This window comes from Ambystoma mexicanum, chromosome 7q (assembly GCF_040938575.1).
Source record: "Ambystoma mexicanum isolate Mex_15411 chromosome 7q, UKY_AmexF1_1, whole genome shotgun sequence".
In the NCBI taxonomy this organism is placed as follows: domain Eukaryota; kingdom Metazoa; phylum Chordata; class Amphibia; order Caudata; family Ambystomatidae; genus Ambystoma; species Ambystoma mexicanum.
Window position 1 is genome coordinate 969,177,743 of NC_090941.1, and position 13,751 is coordinate 969,191,493.

Sequence of the window (13,751 nt, forward strand, 5' to 3'; positions counted from 1 at the left end):
CTGCACGTAGTGTATGAAGGACACTGTCCCAGAAATCGGACAATTTGTTACAGGTCCAGAACATATGTAAGTGATCAGCATCCACTGCCCTGCAGCACGGCAGAGGTGCACCTCAGAGCGAGCAAACCCCGATGTCCTGCGTTGTGTATAATAAAGCCTATTGAGAAGCTTATATTGCATGGCACCTTCATTCATTCATTTAATTTAATTTAGCATTTATATAGCGCTACGAACCCTCATGTATCTGAGCGCTCCTTATTACCCACAGTTTGTGGTGCTCATTTATTGACCTTGGAAGGATGAAAGGCTGAGTTTGGCCCTGCCAGGATTTGAATCTGCATCAGCAGGCTCTGCACAAATGTCAAAGCGAGCGCTCTACTCGCTGTGCTATCGGACCGTTTCCCCCCGATAACTCACTGGCTATGTTAATTGGATTTCTTTCATATCTTTTCTGCAGCTCAAGGCCACTACCAATGCCTCTTCTGCTCCTCCCCAAATCCGCCGCACACTTGGGAGGTTCGGCCCACTTTCTGGCAACTTGAAGGTTTTTTGTTCCGCTCGCTCTGCTTTTTTTTCCAAACACTCACGGCCTCCCAAAAGCATGGAAAGCTCACCTGGCCTTCTCTTGATCCTTTCCACTGTTGATCAGCCATTGGCCTTCACCTTCCACAGCCTGGTTCGCAACAGCCTTGTAAGAGCTGTTCCTTCTCGTACCCAGCCTCGCTCAATGTGTGCTTGTGTGCGCCACCATTTATATTCAACTAATAAGTTGCAGGTGTAAATTGTTGGAGTTAAATGCCTGACTCTGCCTGCCCTCATTACAGGGACATGGCCAATGCAAGTCAGGGTAGGTAATCCTTCTAACCTAATTTCTCATCTTCTTTGGTGCAGTACTTTTGTCAGGGAGAAGTGGGGAGGAATTATGGGAGTTGTAGTTTCCCAAGCGGGAATAGGGGTTAGATGGGTTGTGGAAATAGGGGGTTACCCAAGCCTCTCCGGAAGTAGATAATTCCGGAGAGATCCTGAGCTAAACACAGTGGGTGGACGCAGTAGCGCTACGGGACCAAACATGCCTCATGGACGCCTATTTGATACGTTAGGATCATTTCTCGCTAGCTCTTGCTTGAATCCGTGAAGATACAGAAACAGAGACGACCAGCTGCAACCGTAGACCTTCATTATGAGAAGGAAATAAGACGAGATTGAATCATATGAACTCGCTTGGTTTTCGCATTGAGTGTTATACGGGTTAAGACGAGACTAGTAACACAAATATGGGGAGTGAAGCGGAAAGGAAGTGAACCTCAATTTCCCCCCGAGAAGGAATTGGCACAGGGACTCGCTTAATGTGAGATACCTTTGTTAACAGCGGCGAGACGGCTATTTCCCCAACCAACTTTCATTTAACAACCCCAGGGACTTGATGACACGTTACAGCCACTGTACAAGCTACAGATTGGAGGAGATCTTCTTCCGGGTAAACGGAACAAAGGGTAATACGAACCCATGGACTAAGAAAAGTATTATAACTCTGAGGATGATACTGCAAAAGATCATTGTTTAGTTGAAACCGATGGGCTTTTGTATTGTTTTTACTGAAATGTGGTGCATGCTTGACTAACCTCTTACGCTAGCCCCTGAAGAATTTCCGAGTATTCAATACAAGACACTAAGATCGGAAAGAAACATGTCGGGCACAATGTGTGTTTGTTGAATGATATTGTGAAAGTGAAAGAAAAACAGATTGAACGGAATATGAGTTTGAGTGAGATGTGTATAGTGAGGTATGGCCCAGTGTGAATATTAGCACAGCACAAGACACTTTTTTTGCATGTGTAATTGAACTAATATGTTTAATTGTTGAGGGGGTAAAGCTTTTGCATATAACGCAGTGAATGGGTCTTCTTGTCTTTCCAATGTAGAAGACTTCATAGACACTAAAATACACCAAGTGGTGTTCCTAGCATTTGTATGTAACTGAAAATAAAATATGTATATTTTTATAGAAAAAAAATTGGTTTATCAGAAATGGTTTTTTGTAAATGCCATTATTAAACAGGGCACTGGAATAGAAATCTCCCAAGTAAGGTAGCAATGACAACCACAAGCTTTGTGTTTCAAAGCATTAAGGGTTCACCCCTTTAGTTTAGGGTGTATGCTTGTGGGTTGTATATCCCTTTACCTCCCTCTGTTGTTTGAATAGGATACCATGTCTCACCATTGGGTGCTTCTCCACACTCCCCGAGGACCCCCTACCCAGGAAATCCTCCCTCGCGTGTCCACCGCTAGGGTCGGGATCCAAAAGCAATGGCCTTCCCCTGGCCACCTGAGTACGTGATCCGCAGGGACTAGGTTGTGCAACACCTTCAGGTTTTTGACAATTGTAATTTCTCCTTATCCACTTTCTACCCCTTCTCTGCCAATGTGGTCATAAGTTTGACAGAGGGCCTCATTCCGAGGTTGGTGGTAAGGGGTTAATGGCACCGGTAAGGGTGCCGGTTCCGTTAACCCCTTACCGCCGCATTCCGAGGTCCTTTAGCGGCTCCCGCTAAAGGCGGCTGGGTTTACCAGGCGCCCTTAGTGGGAGCCGCTAAAGGACCAGGGAGCTAATAACGGGCCTGTTATTAAAGGGCCCATTGTTAGCTCCCGGCCCATTCGCATTGAGCCCTATGGGGGCTCAAATGGAAATGGGGATGGGTTCCCTGAATGGGGAAATACCGGGTCCTCCAAGGTTGGAATGGCCCAGTATTTCCCCATTCAGGGAACCCGGACCCAGTATGCGGTATGCGCTAATAGCACCATGGCCACCTCCATACTCGTAATGACCCCCAGAGGCTTCTTTTTATCTGTCTTCTGTCTCACTGCACACTAAAATGTCATTAACATATTGAATTATGGTACTTTCAAGTAAAACATTACCCAAGTCCATCTGAAGGACTCTATTAAAAATTGATGGAGACTCACAGTACCCGGAGGCAAACTCCTATGTCTCAGAGAAGTTGTGCTATATAAAAAGGAAGTCAAGTGTTGTGAGTCTTCATGAAGGGTAATCGAGAAAAATGCATTTTTTAAATCTACAACAGTAAAAATACTGTTCTTTCGATGGGACATTACACAATATTGTTGCAGGATTTGGAACTAAAGGAAATTCTGCTTCGACTATATTGGTTAGGGGTCTCAAGTCCTGGATGAATCTCCATGACCCCCCCCCGTTGATTCTTTGACAGGGTACATGGACGTGTTACACAGGGAATCAGATGGGACCAAAATGCCTTGTTTCATTAAAGCGGATATGGTTTTGAATATACCTTCACCCTTTTCTCTAGACATGGGATACTGTTTTGCACATGACAGAATTGCTCCTGGTTTGAACTTTATCCTTACTGCTCCCACTCCTTTCAGTAAACCCACGTCATATGGACTTATAGGATACTTGGTACTTTTTCCAAGTCTTCCTGAAAACATGGTGGTTTCTTTTTACCAATGCCATTCTCTGTGGTATTTCTACATTCTCTACTTTAATCCAAGCAGTAAGATTTATGAAATGTACTACCTTTTCATTCGAATAGTTATCCCTAAATAGCTCCTCGTCTGTCAAATCTGTCAACCGATATCCTTTGTTGAGGGCTATCACCATTCTCCATCCCCTTCCCTCATCATCTATCCCATGAAGCATCACCCGTTCTTCTCTTACTATTGCTGCTTCTAGTTCCAACGGAATAACTTTTCCTTCCTCATCATCCATAGAAATCTCTGGCCTGAACAAAAAATGATCAGGTATCCTCAATAGCTTGCCTATCAATTTAGGCAACCATGATAATAAGATAGTCACTCCATACAAAAACCATTCCTCATCTAGAGGTACTCCGCATAGAGCTTTCTTTCCTATAAATGCTACTATGAACTCCCTCACATTTACATAATGTTTTCCCGGAGTAGAACACACTATCCATTCATCAGTAAAAGATATCATCATCAAATCACGACCTAGTATGTTTACGGGTGAGTATAATAATGGCATACACATGTCATGTTCACCATTAGAAATGGGCAATTCGTCTGTAAATGTACCTAAATCAATTGCCCCAGAAAATCCCTGCGCATTCATGACAACGCCTGACATTGGATATTTTCCCGCACGGACACAGGAATGAGTTGCTCCATTGTCCACAAGAAATGAAAACATCTTGCCTCCTATTGTCAACTTGACCATTGGTCCCTCTCTGGGGTCCGGTGGTACAGATAGCACTGAACACATCAGGTCCTTCTGTGGGCTGTCCTATTGTGGATATAAATCCATCCCCATACCTGTGAAAGGATTTCCTCCCACCACAGTCATATTCCCTGATTTGGGTGTGGCTACTTGCATGGCTCCTGTATCCATTTGCCATTGTGATGCTCCTGCCTGTTGCATTGGTATATTTTGTACTTGTTTAGAGGCCTGTTATGTCTGCGTAGGTACATTTTGTTGTTGTTTTGTGGTGACTGCAGCTGTATTGAGACTTGTTGAATTTGCTGTGCTTGCGGCACGTATGTCTGAGTGTGTGTGTGAACTTGGGCATAATATCCTTGTGAATGTCTTTTATACTGTGGAGCATATCCCATCCCTCCATCATGGAGATTGCCAATTATGTTGCTGCATGTCTCCCCTGCTTCTGCGTACTCTAGCTAAATGTCCTCATTTACTGCAGCTCCAGCATTGCGGCAGCTGTCTGCCATTAAATCCTCCCCTTCCTTGAGGGTTTTTAAATCCACCTCATCTCCCTCCTTGAGGCCCATTCCTTCTGCCTCTCGGCATAAAATTATACCCGTTCTGATCCATGGCATATGCCGTATTGTTCTGCTGTGGTAACTGCACTGTTTGTGCCGTCACTTCCTCATTGTTTGTCAATACCGCTCCATCTATCACGTATTTTGATCATTCTTTCTGCACCAACTTCGCTACTTCCTGTTTTCTATCCTCTGCTTTCTTTTTCTCTTTCTCCCTTAAAATTCTACAGTAATGCACATTTGCCAATTGTATCTCTGGCCATTGCTTTGCCTCCATTCCTACCTGTTTTTCTAGCTGACATTGCACCGGCTCTGGCAGCCCTTGACAGAAAATATGAGAACCATGATTCATGCGTTTCCAAATTCCATCTAACCTGAATCTCCTGAATAAAAGCAATGGTGTCTTCAGTTTCTCCTAGTTTCCTAGTCATTATGGCCCCAATATCCGATGTATCAGGCTATTGTACTCTAAGTGATCGCCATACATCTGCTCTACAATTATTAAATGACGCTCCATCATGCACTGTGTTTTGTGCAGTGACTTTTGGGTATCCTGCTCTTTTCCAAACATCGTCAGCTCTCTCCCGTAGGATGGCTGATAATAGGCCTTTAATGTCACCTATAGCTAAATTCGCTCCTATCGTTCTGTTCTCTAGTTCAGAAATCCATTTTCCCATACCCGAAGTTAAACTTGGAAGTGTGCACTTTAAACTCTCCTTATCCATTTGGTGCCACATTATATATTGTGGTCGACCACCTTTCTCTAATAGGGAGAATTGTGACAATCTTGATTCATAATCATACCCGCCCCACTCCTTGTTTTCCAAGCAGTGTTGTTCTCGCCCATTTATTTCGGTCCTGGTAATGCCCTTAATCTGCTTATATAAGGTGGGGATGTATTCCCTGTACTGCGCAATCGTGCTTGCAGTCGTTCAATATATGGTGTTGGTTCTGGTGTTTTTTCTATGGGGTCTTCTAACTCTGTCAATTTTACCCCTTTATCTACGCTCGATTCCCTTTAAATTCATATGCACCATCTTTCTGCGCCCTCTCATTCTCCACCTGACATCATTATGCCCCAGCTCGTGTTGATGTTATCTTCTTCTATATTGTCAAGATCTAACCTACTTAAGGACATTGTTATATAATCGTCTGTTATGACGTCCCCTGAGTTACCTTCAGTTCCATTTGATCGGGAACTTTCAATGTTCTCTTGAGTTCCATACCTTTCTCTGTCCCTCATTTGCCTATATAATTTCCCAAGCCTCTGCTCTATGTCTTCTGTATCTTGCCCACCACCACATGCTGATCGCGGACTTCCTTGCATCTCCCTTTAGGCCTGTTGTGACCCTCTGTCTTCTTCCAACAGTTCTTGTGCTTCTATAGGCAGTATGCTTTTCTGGCATACATATTCTATTTCATGATTAATCCCCTACTCCTGTCCATTTCTTCCTCTCTTCCCCCTAAATCCTTTAACTCCCCTTCCTCTTCCTTTTGTTGCAACCTATGTACTTTCAGTCTTCCAATGTCTCCTTCTCTTTTTTCAACTCACACCTTTTCTGTTTCTCACTTCGCTTACATTCTTTGGCCCTTTCTTCTTTGTATATTCTCTCTTCTTCGTTCTCTTTCTCTCTTCTTTCGCATACTCTATCAATGCCCCTGTCTAGTTTGAGCAATATTTGTTCTCCCATCTATTCATTTTGTACTTTAGTCAAGCCCTTAGCTACATGCTGTGTTCCCTTCTGTCTTTCTGCTTGTTCCCCTATCTCTGTCTGTTTGTTTTGTCTTTCTTTTCTCTCATCACGCTGTTTATCTTCATTGTGTGTTGATATATTTTTGCGTTCTCTATTTCCAGTCTCTTCTGAGGTGTCTTCACTGTTATAAGCAGGGGGCTCATATGTTGGATTAACATGCCCCACTGCTGCCTTTAATTCATTTAAAGGATAAACATCCCTTTTCTTCAACTTTAACATCTTGTTTTTCAGGAGGTAAAATAGAAACTGAATGTGTTACATCTTCTCCTTTTTTCTGATTAAGCACCAACTCCCTTTCAGATGGACCTTCTTTCTCACTCTGGTATATTTTCCAGAGTTCTAGAATTGGCAATCTTTTCTCTAACTTCTTTCCTTCATGAGTGGCATGCACGTATGTCATCATGTGATGTAATACTGGTTTTGATAATGAACCCTCTTGAGATCACAACATAAGTGCTTTATAGTTGTGCCCTTGGCCCATTCAGAATATTTCCTAATTTTGGCTGCATATCTCGACAATGTTCTACATAGATGTAAAAGAGGTGTGTCTTCCATGGTGACAAGCCATTTCAGACTTTCAATACTTACCCAGTCCATTGTTCTTCTTTCTAGGTTCGTTAAATATCTCGTTTTAATCTTTTTGAGCAAGCACCATCAATCGCCGCTCATAATCTGTGAATCAAAATATTTGGAAAACGTTTTGCACCACTTTTCTTCTTACCCCTTCGTTTACACTTTCCATCACTTATTTTTATATTGTTCTTGGTTTTTTCGTATCTTGAGGTTCTCTTCTTTATTTGTATATCAATTTCATTTAATGTTAACCTTTTCATTGACATCAATCCTTTGTTTAAAAAATGTGTTTTAAAAATGGCTTTTTTAAATTTATTTTGACTGTTGTTTTATATCTATCAGTTTAAACATACAAAAACTTTATAAAGACATATTAAACCCCTTACACATGTGCACTTTCAATTTGTTCACCTACATACACCTTCCTTTACTATTATCAGTAAATGTATCTCATCTATTATTGACTCCATCTCAGAGTTTAATATGCACCCTTCTTATTGGTTTTCTGCCCCAGGAATCCCTGAACACTTCTATATGGAGGTATGGCGTGTATTTTTTCCATCCCCCATGGGCCCGTGAAATTGAGGTATTCCTTCTCTTCTTTGTAATACCTAAAAATCCAGTTACTCTTTCTATATGTAGATATACATATATATTATATATTCATACAAGAGAACAGACTGTCACACAGTCCAAGATGCAGCGGCACTCAGGCAATAGTGAAAAATAGTGAACAGATTGGGTCCCAGGCAATCTTGCTGTGCAAAAAAGGGTCCTTTATTAAAGCATTATAACTGGACAAGAGGGCAGCAGCACAAACAGAAAGGAACACCACGTTTCACCCTAATCGTGCTCATATTCAATACACCACAACACAATCCCTCCTCCCTTTATCTTTTACCATATTCGATGGTCTACTCACATCCGCTATTCAGCTCGAGTCCCTTTGCATCGACTCTCCCACAATCAACCAGTTTGCCTTCAGCCCGCGGTGCGCCTGCAGGGACTGGATAGGTATTTCATCAAAGGGGGACCTGCCAAACCGGATCATGAACACATGCTCTTTTATGCTCCACTCTCCGCAGGAAACTCCGCGATCGTCTAGCTAATGGTAGAAGCCAGATAATTGTCTGGGATCGGGGCCTAGATCTAGGTCGTTAGACCAGAACCATACACACCACTAGCAAATGTGCTCTAGCACCTTGAAGCTAGATGGAATTATCAGTAATACCCTTTAAAAAGGGTAGAAATCTTAAGGGCTGGCTCTCACAAGCAGATCACTCTAAAACTGCCCCCCAGCAAGTGACCATCCGTTCGCAATGGGCTTTTCAACCGATACTGGGACATTTCCCATGCGGGTTCTGTAATGCTTGTAATTCTACCTCGGCCTGTTCCACTGTTACCATCAATGAGAGATCATGGTCTCTCAAGCAACACACCACGTGTAATTCAACTAACGTGATATATGTTATTATATGCCCATGTAAGAAATCATATATAGGTAAAACAGCAAGACCTATAAAAACCAGGATTTCAGAGCACAAGTCGAGAATTCGCCTCAATACCAGCAGTGCCCTGTTAGTGTCATACTTTTCAGAATTTGGACATAACTGCGACGACTTTAAATGGTGGGCATTGGAACGTGTTGTAGGTACGGATCGACTTAACACTGCAGCAAGACTCTCTCAACGGGAACAGTGGTGGATGTACCAGACTGACAGTTATCACAATGGTTTGATCCACCAAGAAGAATGGCTCCACTGCATTACCTGAGGGTTGATATATACCCCTTTGCCCTATTTGAGCAGGGATACCCCATTTGGTGTACAACCTATGGGCATGTTTGAACTTGGTAGCTAGTTCAGGGATATTGAAACCATACACCCTAATAGGCATAGTGCTCTGACGTCCATATCCTGGCTGGTATGGAATTTTTGGTGCCTTGTCCAGGCTGACATGCTTGGTGGATCATGGCCTGCCCACTTTTTCCTTTTATGCGCGCCCTACGAGATGTCTGGCTGACTTCCGCTACCCTCTCTACGGGTATGTGCATTACAACACCATAGCAGTGATTACATCTCCAGGCAAACATGTACCTTCTGCATTGGGGGCCGACTGAACTTTCTAACGGATATTGGAGGAAAAAATATTTTCCTCTCCTTCACCCCCTTCCCAATTTTTTGTGCCGTCCAAATTGGGTTTCATTGCTGGAATCCTATGGACTGACTTATAAGGTCCATGGTCCCTTTAAGAGGGCACTTGTCGGATTCCAAGTCATGTGACCGCGATTTGCAGTCACGTGACTGGATGGGCTCCACTATTTCAGGAAGCAGCAGCTGCTGGGAGTTCGGTTCCCGAACATTCTGGAGGTACACGAGGGCTGCTGCATTTCAGCGCACGTTAAAGAGCAAGTGAATGCCCCGCGTTGCAGAGGCTTCCTTTCATCTTTTATTAGGTAAGGAATCGGCTGCCCTCCCCTGTCTTCCTTTTCTCTCTGATTCTCCTTTCTTTGCTTGAGAGGCTATTGGCATTGCATGGGGCTTAGGAAGAGAACGTCATGTCTGACTCCCTTACCTATACGCACCTGCCAGTAATGGCATTGACAGTTGTGGCTGCATATAGACGTGCATCCACAACGGCACGCAATTGTCTACACTTTGTAAGTACATTTCCTCTATTGCCGGTCATTATTGTTCGGCGGGATTAGGTTCGGGGAGCTAACTGACTGCACTATTCTCCATCCAGCAACGCCCTATTTAGGGTGTTTTCAATTGACACAAACATACCTCATGCTTACAGCTAGTCTGTCTAAGGCGCACTATATCCATTATGATGAGGCTGTAGTGCAATTTAATAGCGGACTGTCCTGATATTAATGGCATGACATGGAACACCTCAGGTTTTTCCTTAAGTGATCGCAGCAATGTATAACAACCGTTTACCACTGTTGCTCACTGATTCGATCTTATCAGTAAGGAGCAGAACAGTGGTGGGGACATATGGCCTAATGCAGCAAGTTGGCTTAAATATAGATCTATGATCTACAGAGGCTACTCATGTTCTTTGAGCATATTTCCGTTGGTTACATTGCTAGATCCTTTTTCTCTCCTCTCTTTTCAGCCAGCAGTCATCTAGCTGGTGTAATCAAGATTGAATTCCTTGATTAATGAAGTGAACTGCACTCCATCAAGACAATATAGCCCCAGAATTGAGTTTTTTTTCTTTCTTTCCTGCGGCCCTACCCTGGAGGAGCTGACTTTTCCCTACTCTGAAGGTTTGGACCTTTATGTTGTTTGTCTGACTGATTGGGTGTGCTGTCTTAGCTTTATACATATATGCCACTGGGATGGTTGTGAGGGTCTCTATTATTAAATTAGGCTTTCCCCTCCCGGTCACTCGGCTGGTTGGATTGATCTTATTGAAGATCCACGCTGGGTTCAGAGGGGTGGAATATGTTTCTACATCCTGCACCTGTATATGGGTTCTGCAGTGTGATTCTATAAGGAGCAATTACTGCCATTACTAGATTCCTGATGAGAAACTTAGTGTAACGTTTTATGCTGGGCAACTGTGGGGTTGCTAGGCTAGGTCAAGGATTTTTTAATATGTGCTTTTTTAACTTTGTCACATGTTTGTTTTTTCTTTTCTTTGTCCCTTTCTTTCAACTTCTCTGATGTATTTTAGTGATGAACTGGATAAAGAAGGAACACAAGGACTATATACAAATACAGAAGAAGAATTAGGCCATGGAAGGACTCATGGATTAATTTCAAGTTGTCTATCCATTGACTAGTTATATCCATTGCTGTTCCTATATTAGATAACCATTTCTGTCCTGTCCTGAGGAAGACGACTGTCAAGCCAACCCTCTCTTTCTTCAAAAGAGAAAGAGGCCTTAGACACTTTTTGAGGTCGTCGAAACTACCTATTTTGTGATACCAGTGTGGCACATGAGAATGGTGGAAGTCACACTAGGTACTGGTGGTTGATTGTTTTGGTCGAAATGGTGACAAGCGTTTCAGGCTGCACCTTCTATCAATTTTGCACTGCAAGCTTGTCTGTTAAATTGCATAAATAATTGTTACCACTCCGGAATATGAGATTTGAGAGGTGTTGCAATTTTGCAATTTTTGCACTTTCTTTTACTCCTAATTAATGGAATAATTGCAGCCAGACTGAGAATTGACTTTTGGACTGTGCATGCAGTTTGAGACTGGGGCTAGCATTAGGACCCTAACAAGGTATTCTTATTTTTTTCAGTTTCTCTGCCTCCCCTTTCCTTGTTTCTCCCCTGGCCTAACTTGTGACTTTTCCGCAAGACTGTTTCTTTCTTTTCAATTTGTGGGGGACGACTGCACTTTATACTCATCCTGCAATGCAGGGAGCTCAGTTATCTGACATGCACTTTACCTGTACATATTCCATATTTATTGTCTGTTTTTATGCAGTTTTATCATGGATTCAGCACCATATGCTTTGTGATTTAATATGTGAATAATAAAGATTTTTTGATTTTATACTATCATTGACCTGTCCTATCCTCTCATTGTGCTCTCATATTGAAGGTTACTTATCGTGCTTGATTCTTCTAGAACCTTTGTTCCGCGTTACCCCCACTTTCTTGTTCACTTGTTTAGTTGACCTTGTAGTCTGCTCACTGTTCTGGGACATTCGAGGGAGTATGAGCACACCACTATCTTAACTCAAGCTCTAAATGACTATTCTTTGTTTTGAGTTCTTTATCATGTGTTAGGAGGCCACGATTTTGTCAATTTCAGCCTCTCAATTACTGGTATTTGATTTTATTAAACAGGGTGTACTTTCCCCTTCTGGCCTTTAAAGACTTGCTCACTTCACATCACATTGGCTTTTGCCTTCGTATAAGTCCAACACTTGGCATCTGCAAATGTCCTCGTCCCTCCTAATCTAAGCAGAAATATATCTGCGCACATGGTCTGTTCATTCGACTCCCTTTGTGCCTTGCACCCATTTCTCGAACTAGCCTCCTTGTCTTCAGGCCAACATACTCCCTTATTCTGCACACAAAAACAGCTTCTCCATTAATTCTTCAATTTCCAATCCTAGGCTTGTATTTTGAGGTAGCTGGGCTGATTCTTTAACACAGGCCGTTGTCCATTTTCTTCTAATGGGTGTCCTAAACGTTATGTATATACCTCATTTTAGCAAGCATCTATGTGCTTTTTCTACCTTGCGTTACAGCATATTTACAGTCATATTAAGTTACTTCATCTTCCTATTTGCATGATAGCATTTTTAGGTACATGTTTCTTTTCGGTCTTCAGTTACATTGTCAGTCTTAACAATTTTCATATCAGTTCAACATTGGTTTATATATCGTTTTAATGACATCATTCTGTTGTCGTCAGACTTTTACTCAGCATACATCCATGATTCCCATAGCCGCATTCTGGCACCTTGGCAGTGGGCTTCCTTCTTGGTAACTTCCTTCCACTGTGTTAACATGAGGGTATTTTCTGAATGGCTGTCTGAGTGCATACCGTCTTTCATACAATCGACGCAGTATGAACATGTCACATACATTCATGCATGGGTTCCCAATTGTAGCTCTTCATCTGGTACTCCAATAAAATGGTGGTCAGGGGGCGGGGACTAGAGAAGAGGCGTCAACCTGTTCCTCTACAGAGCAGTCTCCTGTACCCACTCTACCCTTCCAATCAATCCCCTGGCATGCAAGTAGCACTAAACCCACATCACAATTTCAAATGCCTACAAAATTAAGCATTTGAATGCAGGTAGTAACAGCGTAATGTTTTACGTTAGTAATTGCCTGGCCTTTATTTACAGCGAAACCCAAGTGCCATTTAGCATATATGTCCTGTTTTGTCCGGCAACTGCTCTAGAGGTCAGCCAGGTCAAGTCAACATAGCCAAATATTTCAGGTGGGTGGGGATGAAGCCCAGTCAGCTCAATGGTGTTGCACCACTGCTTGTGTTTAATGCATTGATTACTTATTTGTAATCTTCATTACTCCTATCCCTATTCTTCTTCATCCCAGCACTTGTGCTTGAGGCACTTTGCCTCATACACAAGTACTGGCATGAGGTAGAGGGACATGGAAGTAATGCTTAGCTTAGTTGCCTGTAATCCTCATTACTCCTAGTCCTACTCTTCCTCATCACAGTACATACCTATGAGGCAAGGTGCCTCATACATAAGCACTAGGACAAGGAAGAGGGGCGTGGAGGTATTTTTGGGTAGATTAGGTGATTGTGGGTGTTGTGCCAGGGGGCAGGAGGGGATGGGGAGGGGATGTGTTGGGGTGGGGCAAGTATTGTGCAATACATCCTAATGGTCATCCATGTCCAGGCTAAGCAGGCATGATATGTGGTATTAGTGGCTAGAGAGGTATTTTGGTGCAGCCAGGCTAGCCATTTCTTAGCTTGTCCTGACTTTTTTTTTAACTGGGCATCTCTGATAAAGCAGTCCTGCTAAATGTCATTACCTGGCTAGACTGGCATTTGAGTTCTGCTTTCTAACCATTTTTTACTATGGCATTGTATATTTTTCTGGGCATCTGTGATAAAAATAACCATGATAAGTGTTATTGCTTCAACTGACATTTTGGTGCAACCAGTCGAGGGGTGTCTAATTGTGGCCTGGCATGCTTTACTG

General features: G+C 42.8%; 1 long non-coding RNA gene across 1 annotated transcript; it reads left to right on the top strand.

The window, feature by feature from the left end:
- The first annotated feature begins 9,415 nt into the window (after nt 1-9,415).
- LOC138528429 (uncharacterized) lies at nt 9,416-13,332 on the top strand. The gene is made up of 3 exons (XR_011284139.1): nt 9,416-9,552; nt 10,218-10,371; nt 10,782-13,332. It is a non-coding gene; the product is annotated as an uncharacterized lncRNA (long non-coding RNA).
- Nucleotides 13,333-13,751: the final 419 nt, after the last annotated feature.